This window comes from Prionailurus viverrinus, chromosome X, assembly GCF_022837055.1.
Source record: "Prionailurus viverrinus isolate Anna chromosome X, UM_Priviv_1.0, whole genome shotgun sequence".
Lineage (NCBI taxonomy): Eukaryota > Metazoa > Chordata > Mammalia > Carnivora > Felidae > Prionailurus > Prionailurus viverrinus.
Genome location: NC_062579.1, coordinates 92,680,489 through 92,688,233, shown reverse-complemented (window position 1 = coordinate 92,688,233; position 7,745 = coordinate 92,680,489).

Sequence of the window (7,745 nt, the reverse complement as noted above, 5' to 3'; positions counted from 1 at the left end):
ACTAGATACCACTCACAAATAGGTATCTGCACTCTCAAGCAAGAGAAAAATGCTGAGGCACGATTGTGGCCTTTTTGCTATCTCAAAGCTCCACCTACCATCTGCATGGGAACACATTCTATAAAAAACTCTGTGGATATTAGTACTCCCTATTTTTTGCTCTTGACCTGACATGAGTCAGCCTCCCATCACCAGAGGAACATGCTGCCAAGCTGTCTCCCTATTTAAATTAATCACATCAACATTTGAAAATTCAAAATGAGTTAGGAAAGAGTTGATTTTTATTGACCATGGGTGAGTGTAGGGGGTATGTAAGGACTGACAGAGGTTAATTCGCTCGCTCCTAAGGCTGGCTTCTTGTCCATATCAACCTCTGGCTCTAGGGGGTGGCTCTCTAAGGCTCATCTCCATCTCGGTGAGCCCAGGATACATTGAGAGGCAAATAGGAACAGCTGTCTGTATGACCCACAGCAGGCAGGTTTCCTTTATGCTGAGATAGACGATTCATGGATAAGGATGGGATTTGACTTGGAAATAATGTCATATGTGGAATAATAAAGGGAAGAAACAATGCTGCAAAGGTGAAATGCTTGCTATGTGGAAATACAATTTAAATATAGCTACTGTTGGAAGACTAGGTTCTGAAAGGCTCCATACTGTGGGAAGCCATATTACTCTCTAACAAGGACATTAAGAATCTTAAAATCTACAAATACTAGAGAATATTTTTATAAATGACTCTTTTCTCTCTTCTCTTCCCCACTCAACTTTTGGGTGAAATCTAAAACAAAAACATATAGATTCTAACTTTCTGTCTTCCGGTGATATAAAGGGTGAATAGTGGGGCACCTGGGTGGCTCAGTTGGTTAAGTGTCTGACTTCAGCTCAGATCATGATGTCGAGGTTCCTGTGTTCAAGCCCTGCATCAGGCTCTGGGTCCAGCTCTGCGCTGACAGCTAGGAGCGTGGAGCCTGCTTCGGATTCTGTGTCTCCCTCTCTCTGCCCCTCCCCTGCTCACACTCTGTCTCTCTCTTTCAAACATAAACATTTTAAAACAAAAAGGGTGAATGGTTATTATTTCAGTACATATGCATACTGTATACACACACACAGAGACACACACACACACACACACACACACACACACAAGAATATAAGAAAGAAGAGAAAATTTAAGAACAGATCTGTAACTGACACCCAAGGCAGATAAGCAAAGCTGAGTCAGAGTGAGGTGCCTCAAAGACAAAGAAAACATTGGGCACAGAATTCTCTGTGTGTGTGCACAAAAGCACACAGAGATAATATTAGTATGTATGTTACACATATGATAAAATTTCCCAATTGCCGTGAATATGAAAAAAATTCATATCCCCAGCATGTCTGCCAGGTAGCAAATTTGCTAAACTCAAAGGCTTAGCCATTGGACCTGTTGACCTGTGAAGCCAAAGAGGTAAGTGAAGAATGAGTCAACATTCTCTATACGTCCTTAATTCAAAGAGATACTTTTTGTTCCACACTAGGAAATCAAAGTAAATAACCAAACTTCTCTTAGAACACTGAGGTTCACAGTCACAGCCTAAGGAGCCTGAACAAAGATATGGTTTGTGACACAGAAGATGGAGTTTTGCCTCTCTTCCTGTCTCACAAAGCAGTTCCTTAAAAGCCTACAGTATCAGCCAGGCTAGCATCCTCCAGAAGCCTGTAAGACAGGCAATGAATATGAAGACATCATGAAGGTCTAGGAGACTACTTCTTTGTGGGGACCACTTTTCCCATTACAAAATGAGTTTCCCTACAATATACACAACCTTACATATATACAGAAACATGAATAAAGCAAAGAGGAACGTTTTCAGTTATACACTCAAAGTATCAATCTAATTGACCCCAAATTCCCTCTCATGATACCGAATTTTCCAACATTTTTCCCCATTATGACCATATTGCCACTGAAATTCATTCAAGAACATAAATAAATACATCAAGAAGCAATTTTATTTAGATGACAGGGGAGCTAAAAATTCAGTGAAAAATAAATATTTCTAACTGTTAAAACAAGCACATGATTACAACATTAGATTATTAAATTCTTTGTTCCTAAAATGTAGTGGCACTGAGTTCTTTTCACATGCAAAAATTAATACATGCACAGGCTAACCAAACAGCTCATTTTGGTTATCCTGGATGTGTAAGGAAATTGTTGGGTAGTAAAGAAAAATTCAAGTACAGTTGTCACACAAAATAAAAATCAGAAGATGTCGAAACTGGCATTCTCCCTAAAGCTAGCAGCATTAATAATATCACATACCCAAAACAAGATGTGGTGAGTGTGGGTATTCCTTTAATAATGAGACAGACTCAAGGTCAAAGCTAATGTCATCATCACAGACTCAAATAGGAGACATCTGCCCCATGCTCTTAGCTAGAATTGCTTTGTTGTCAATTCACTGTGGATATCTTTCCAAGACTGAAAGCCAGATGGAACACACTCAACTATCCACCTACAATTTTAAAATAAAAGAACTAAGTGTCCTAGGACTCCAAGTAGACTGTATGGGAAAGGGATGGTCAAGGAGTAAGAGAACTGTGTCCTTTTTATTCTCACATAATGGGCCATCAATATGCCCAACCAACAGTACCCCAAAAGCAGCCAGATATTTCGGCATCTAAATCTTCATTTTGACTCCTTACAGCAGACTAACATTACTCCTCTACAGAGACAGAATTATAACAGAGCAAGACAGCAAACATGGTGTGGAAACATATTGAAGAAAAACGATAAAAATTTTGGAAGTGTTATTGTTTTCTTCTTCTCACTCAGACCTCAGATCCATATCCTCTAGGCTGCATACACACTCTGCTATAGTTTACATTGCATATTTTTCCCTATAACTTAAATGTAAATGGAATTTTGTAACTCAAATCATGAAAAGGGAAAGGAGCCTGGGGATCATAAATTCACTAATTTCTTGCCACTTCTCAGGCAAATCACATTTCTTCTCTGCATTTTGAATTTGTTACCTGCAAATTTCTTGAAATGACACCTTCTTAAGCTAAATAACCTTTTACTATGAAGGACAAGCAAAAGCAGTAAATAATATTGGAAGCAATAGGTAGGAGCTGTGAGAGAACAGATATGAAGTACCTGTGTGGTCACTGAAAATAATAATATGGCCTAATACTAAAATTGAAGGGGCTGCCTCTGGGTAGTGAGTCCCCTGTCACTAGAGGCATCCAAAAATAGGCATATTAACAATTACCGGGGTGGGGGGGTTGCCCTGGGTGGCTCAGTCATTTAAGTGTGGGTTCGAGCCTCACATCAGGCTTTGTGCTGACAGCTCAGAGCCTGGAGCCTGCTTTGGATTCTGTGTCAACCTCTCTCTCTGCCCCTCCCCCACTTGTTCTCTCTCTCTCTCTCTCTCTCTCTCTCTCTCTCTCTCTCTCTCTCAAAAATAAATAAACATTAAAAAAAAACACTAAGCAGGGATTTAGTAAGGCAATTCACTAACTGGAGGTAGCATAGTGGCTTTAAGGAATCTTTCAAACTTCATGATTCTTTGATTCTATGAATGCTAGTAGGAATTACTTTCTAAAGTGATTAAATTTTTTTGCAAAGCAAATACTTATTAAATTTAGAAACCTGCCTTTTCACAGGTTGGGTCTATTTTAATATGGCAGACACAATTGTATTGGATGTCTTTGTTCTGTTTTATAAGATGGATATGAACATATTCATTTGATTAAAAACAGGCTTATCTTTTTAAAACGGATTCTCTTCAGAATCAACATCAAGATTAAAATAAGCAATGGAAAAATAAATTAATAAAATAAAAATTAATAAATAAAGTAACCAATGAGAAGGCAAGTGGTGTGGTAAGGTTTAGGGGATTAACTGGGAAGAAGTTTGCCAACAACAAATGTGAAGATTCAAAGATTGATATACAGAACCACCAGAAGGGAAAAAAGCAAAGGAAGAGAGAAAAGATGGGGGGATGAGGGGATGGGGGGGTGCAGGGGTAGGGGAGGAGGAAAGTAAACCAACTAACCAACCCTGGTTTCTCAAACCTTTACAAAGTTGCTAAATCAGAGTATCAATAAAATTCTTCACCAAAGGGCCCTGGTAACTATTTCAAACTGAAACAACAGAACTTACTTGAAAAAAGTCCTGGGTATTTGCCTATCTCTTAAATATCATTCAAAATACCTACTGTGCCAGGATATTCAAACATTAGCTGTCAACTGGAAGGTATTTATCACTGAACAATAAGATTCCACACCTTTTGATCCAAAGGTATTTACAACAAAGCATCGCTAATTGCAGATTCAAGGAAGAACTCAAGGAAAGGAACATCTGACTCCTTTCTTATGTTTCAAGAATTATTGGTCAGAAATGCAAAGAATCAAAATCTCATTAATAATAAACATTTTGCTTATGATCAATCACTAAACCCAATAAAATTGTTTTTCATACAAAAATAATCATGTTCCAAACCCTGTGATTAAGCAAAGATGGGGGGAAAATTAATATTGAAAGGACATATTTTTGAGCACTTCGCCAAGCAATCTAACAGGCAAATGATTACTTCATTTTAGGAATCCTACAATCAAGATCTTAGCTTCTATTACTCAAGGCAAAATTTTTCTTTCCTAGTCCCTTAGTCTCAAGACACAAGAGGAAAATGAAAGGCTGTATGTATTTTTAAAGCAATCAAAAGGCTAATCAGACATAATTCCAAGCTGTACCCCAGCAAGAAAATCACTCTATGTTTGCATGAGTTCCAAATCCTCCTTACACTTTGGAAAACAGGACTGCTCCCTAGGATTACAGCAGCACTGAAAGACAGATGCTGAGAGTGATTTTATTTTCAAGGACTATTACTCAGGATAAACAAAAAAGATCATGTAGAATTTTTCCCTAAAAATAAAGAGCTCCGAGGGTTACCAAAATTACAGGAAAATGCCCCAAGTTGCTTATTGGCAGCTGAACCAAGACACTCATGCTAGTTTGATACCACATATCCTGTAGGGTCTCCTCCTCCTCAGCCACAAGACTATCTGCTTCCCTGCATCAGTCTGTTATTGTAAAACTCCATCTTTCCACTCCCAGAACTTCTGCATAGAGCCTCCTCCTCAAAGGGCACGCATACTCTCACATGTAATTCCTTCCCCCTCCGTCCTGACCATTTTTTCTTTACGGTTTCCACTCCCTTGAAACAACCTCTTCACTTCTGTTGCCTCTCTTGGCTTGTTACCAATCCCAAACCATACCACTGCCATCTTCTGCAAAACCCTTCTGGTATCCAAATTACAAACCCGTGGTGTTGTAGGAGCTAGTCAGGGAACACACACTAGAAGGAGATGACGGCGAGGACTGTTCGATTCATTCAGAGTTGATCTTCCTATGCACCAGATAGGACTTCTAATCCACAGTAGCAAGACATATGCAGTTTTTCTTGTAGGAGCGGAGCTATGTCACTATTTTGTTCCTCCAGCTTGCCCTCTATGGGTGGAAAGGTATATATATATATATTATTAAGACATCTGCCTCAGTTTTGAAATAAAGAAAATAAATCCGTAAATGTTGACTTGGCCTCCCCTAAGTACCTTGCTCTAACAACTGAAAGACCACTGAAATAGGTACCAAGCAATACCACCAGTCTAACTAAGGAGGGAGCATGGGGCAAGCAAAGGGCAAAATACAGACCAACAGCAACCCCCCCCAACAAGGTGGAATATGTGTGATACTCCTTGGACACTTCTGGCTACCCAAGGACAAAGGAAAGGAGTTTAAGTGCTTGCCATGGTAATGTGGGAAACTAAGGAAAATAAAAAATTAAATTCCCTTACTGCCTGCAGCCCATTGGCAAGTCCTTGAAACATGCAGAGTGACCCCCCGTTCTAGATGCTCCACCGCCTTGAGGATGACACTTGGCTAGCAGCAAAAGAGAATCTTAGTTTAACATTATCCTGACCCCCCCAGGCTCCTGTAAAGTCTACTTTAACATATAAAAATTCCTTTGGAAACTTCATCTCAACTCCCCTGAGATATATGCTAGCAATCATCCTCCAAGCTTATGGCCCCTGATATACATCTGAAGGGTCCCATGACTGAGGTTTTACTAAAGGATAATAAATGGCATTTCCGTAGCAACAGCTAGGCCCTCAAGGTCCTAGAAACCTTGCTTTCAAAGCACCTTAGAGACTTATTCTATCCCTGCCTCCCTCCCAACTTGAGTGTATATAATCAGTTACCCCTCACGAACCCAGTACAGCTCTTCGTGCCCACGGGTCCTGTCCCCATGCTTTAATAAAACTACCTTCTTGCACCAAAGATGTCTTCAAGAATTCTTTCTTGGCCATCGGCTCCAGACTACCCCACCATCACCACAAAACTTCATCACAACCTTGATAAAAACCTTGCTTCAGTCATTCAGCAACTATTTCTGAAGTATCCACATGCTAGGCACTGAGGCAGGAGTTGTCAACATAAAATGCTTTCTGCTGAAATAATGCCACATCAAAAACACGTTAAAAATCTCAGAGGCTTATATCAAATGTTTATTTTTTCCATTCATGAGCTGGTAGGTTAGCTGCATCTGGCTGGTGTCAGCTGGGCTACATTCTAGACTGGATTCTACACTTCACGTTAAGTCCAGATCCACTCCAATTTTCATCCCTGGATTTAGTCTGAAGGAGCAATAGAGAGATTTGTGGAAACACATGATGCCTCTTTAAGCCTTGGCCCACACATAGTAGGCTGTTCTATCTACTCAAATTCTCTTGACCAAAATCATATCATCAAGACCTGAAATCTGAGTGATAGGGAAATATATTGTGCCCATCCTGAGTCACAACCAGGGTAAAGAAAGGAAGAACCACGAGCAAATAATATAATCTATTCACATTGTCCCGATCATGAACAACTCCCAGCCCAGTAAGGGAGATATATGGGTTACAAAAACCAAGCAGCTAAAACTGATCTTTACTATCTCATGCATTTCTCTGGCTCCAATGGCATTTCCTCTGCAGAACTCCAGACAGTACTCTCTTTTCCTTAAAGTTCCACTCAGAGTCCCAGACCTATAGTGGGTATCTCAGATGACTCTCTAATCCGGTATTCTCAACTACCATGTAGCATCTAACATTTTCTTCTGTCCTGCTTCAGCTACCCAACACAACGCCTGATTGTCGCCAAAGGCAAAAGTGTCAGTCACATGACTGATGCCTGGCAAAGATACCAGTCATCGTCACTAAGGTCGGTGCCACAGGTGTGGCAGTAATGTCTACACCACCTCCATGTCACAGATAAGTTAAAAGCACTGCTGTCACCAGTGCTGTTCATGTTTTAAATTATCAAGAGCTCATTTCATTACCTTAGGGGAAAAAAAGAACAGTTCTTCAGAATTTTAGTCACACTTATTTCATGCATATAATAAAAAGAAGATCTGAATAAAAATGTACTAAGCCCAGAAATTACCGCCTAAGTTCGAAGGGTGGACGAATTCACTCTATATCACCTTCCTTCTTTTTACTTCTGTGATAAACCGTTTCCCAGAAGTTCTTAATCACATATGCAATAGATCTCTAGTGGGCCAAAACTTCTCTGAATGCTTTGGTGAACACAATTCAAGGCTAGGATCTGAATTCCATAACCCTAATACAACATGATGAATTTCATAATAGATTTGGGTTTTTTAAATGCTGAGGAATAAAAGAGAGTGATTAATTTGTCTGGAATGGTCAGG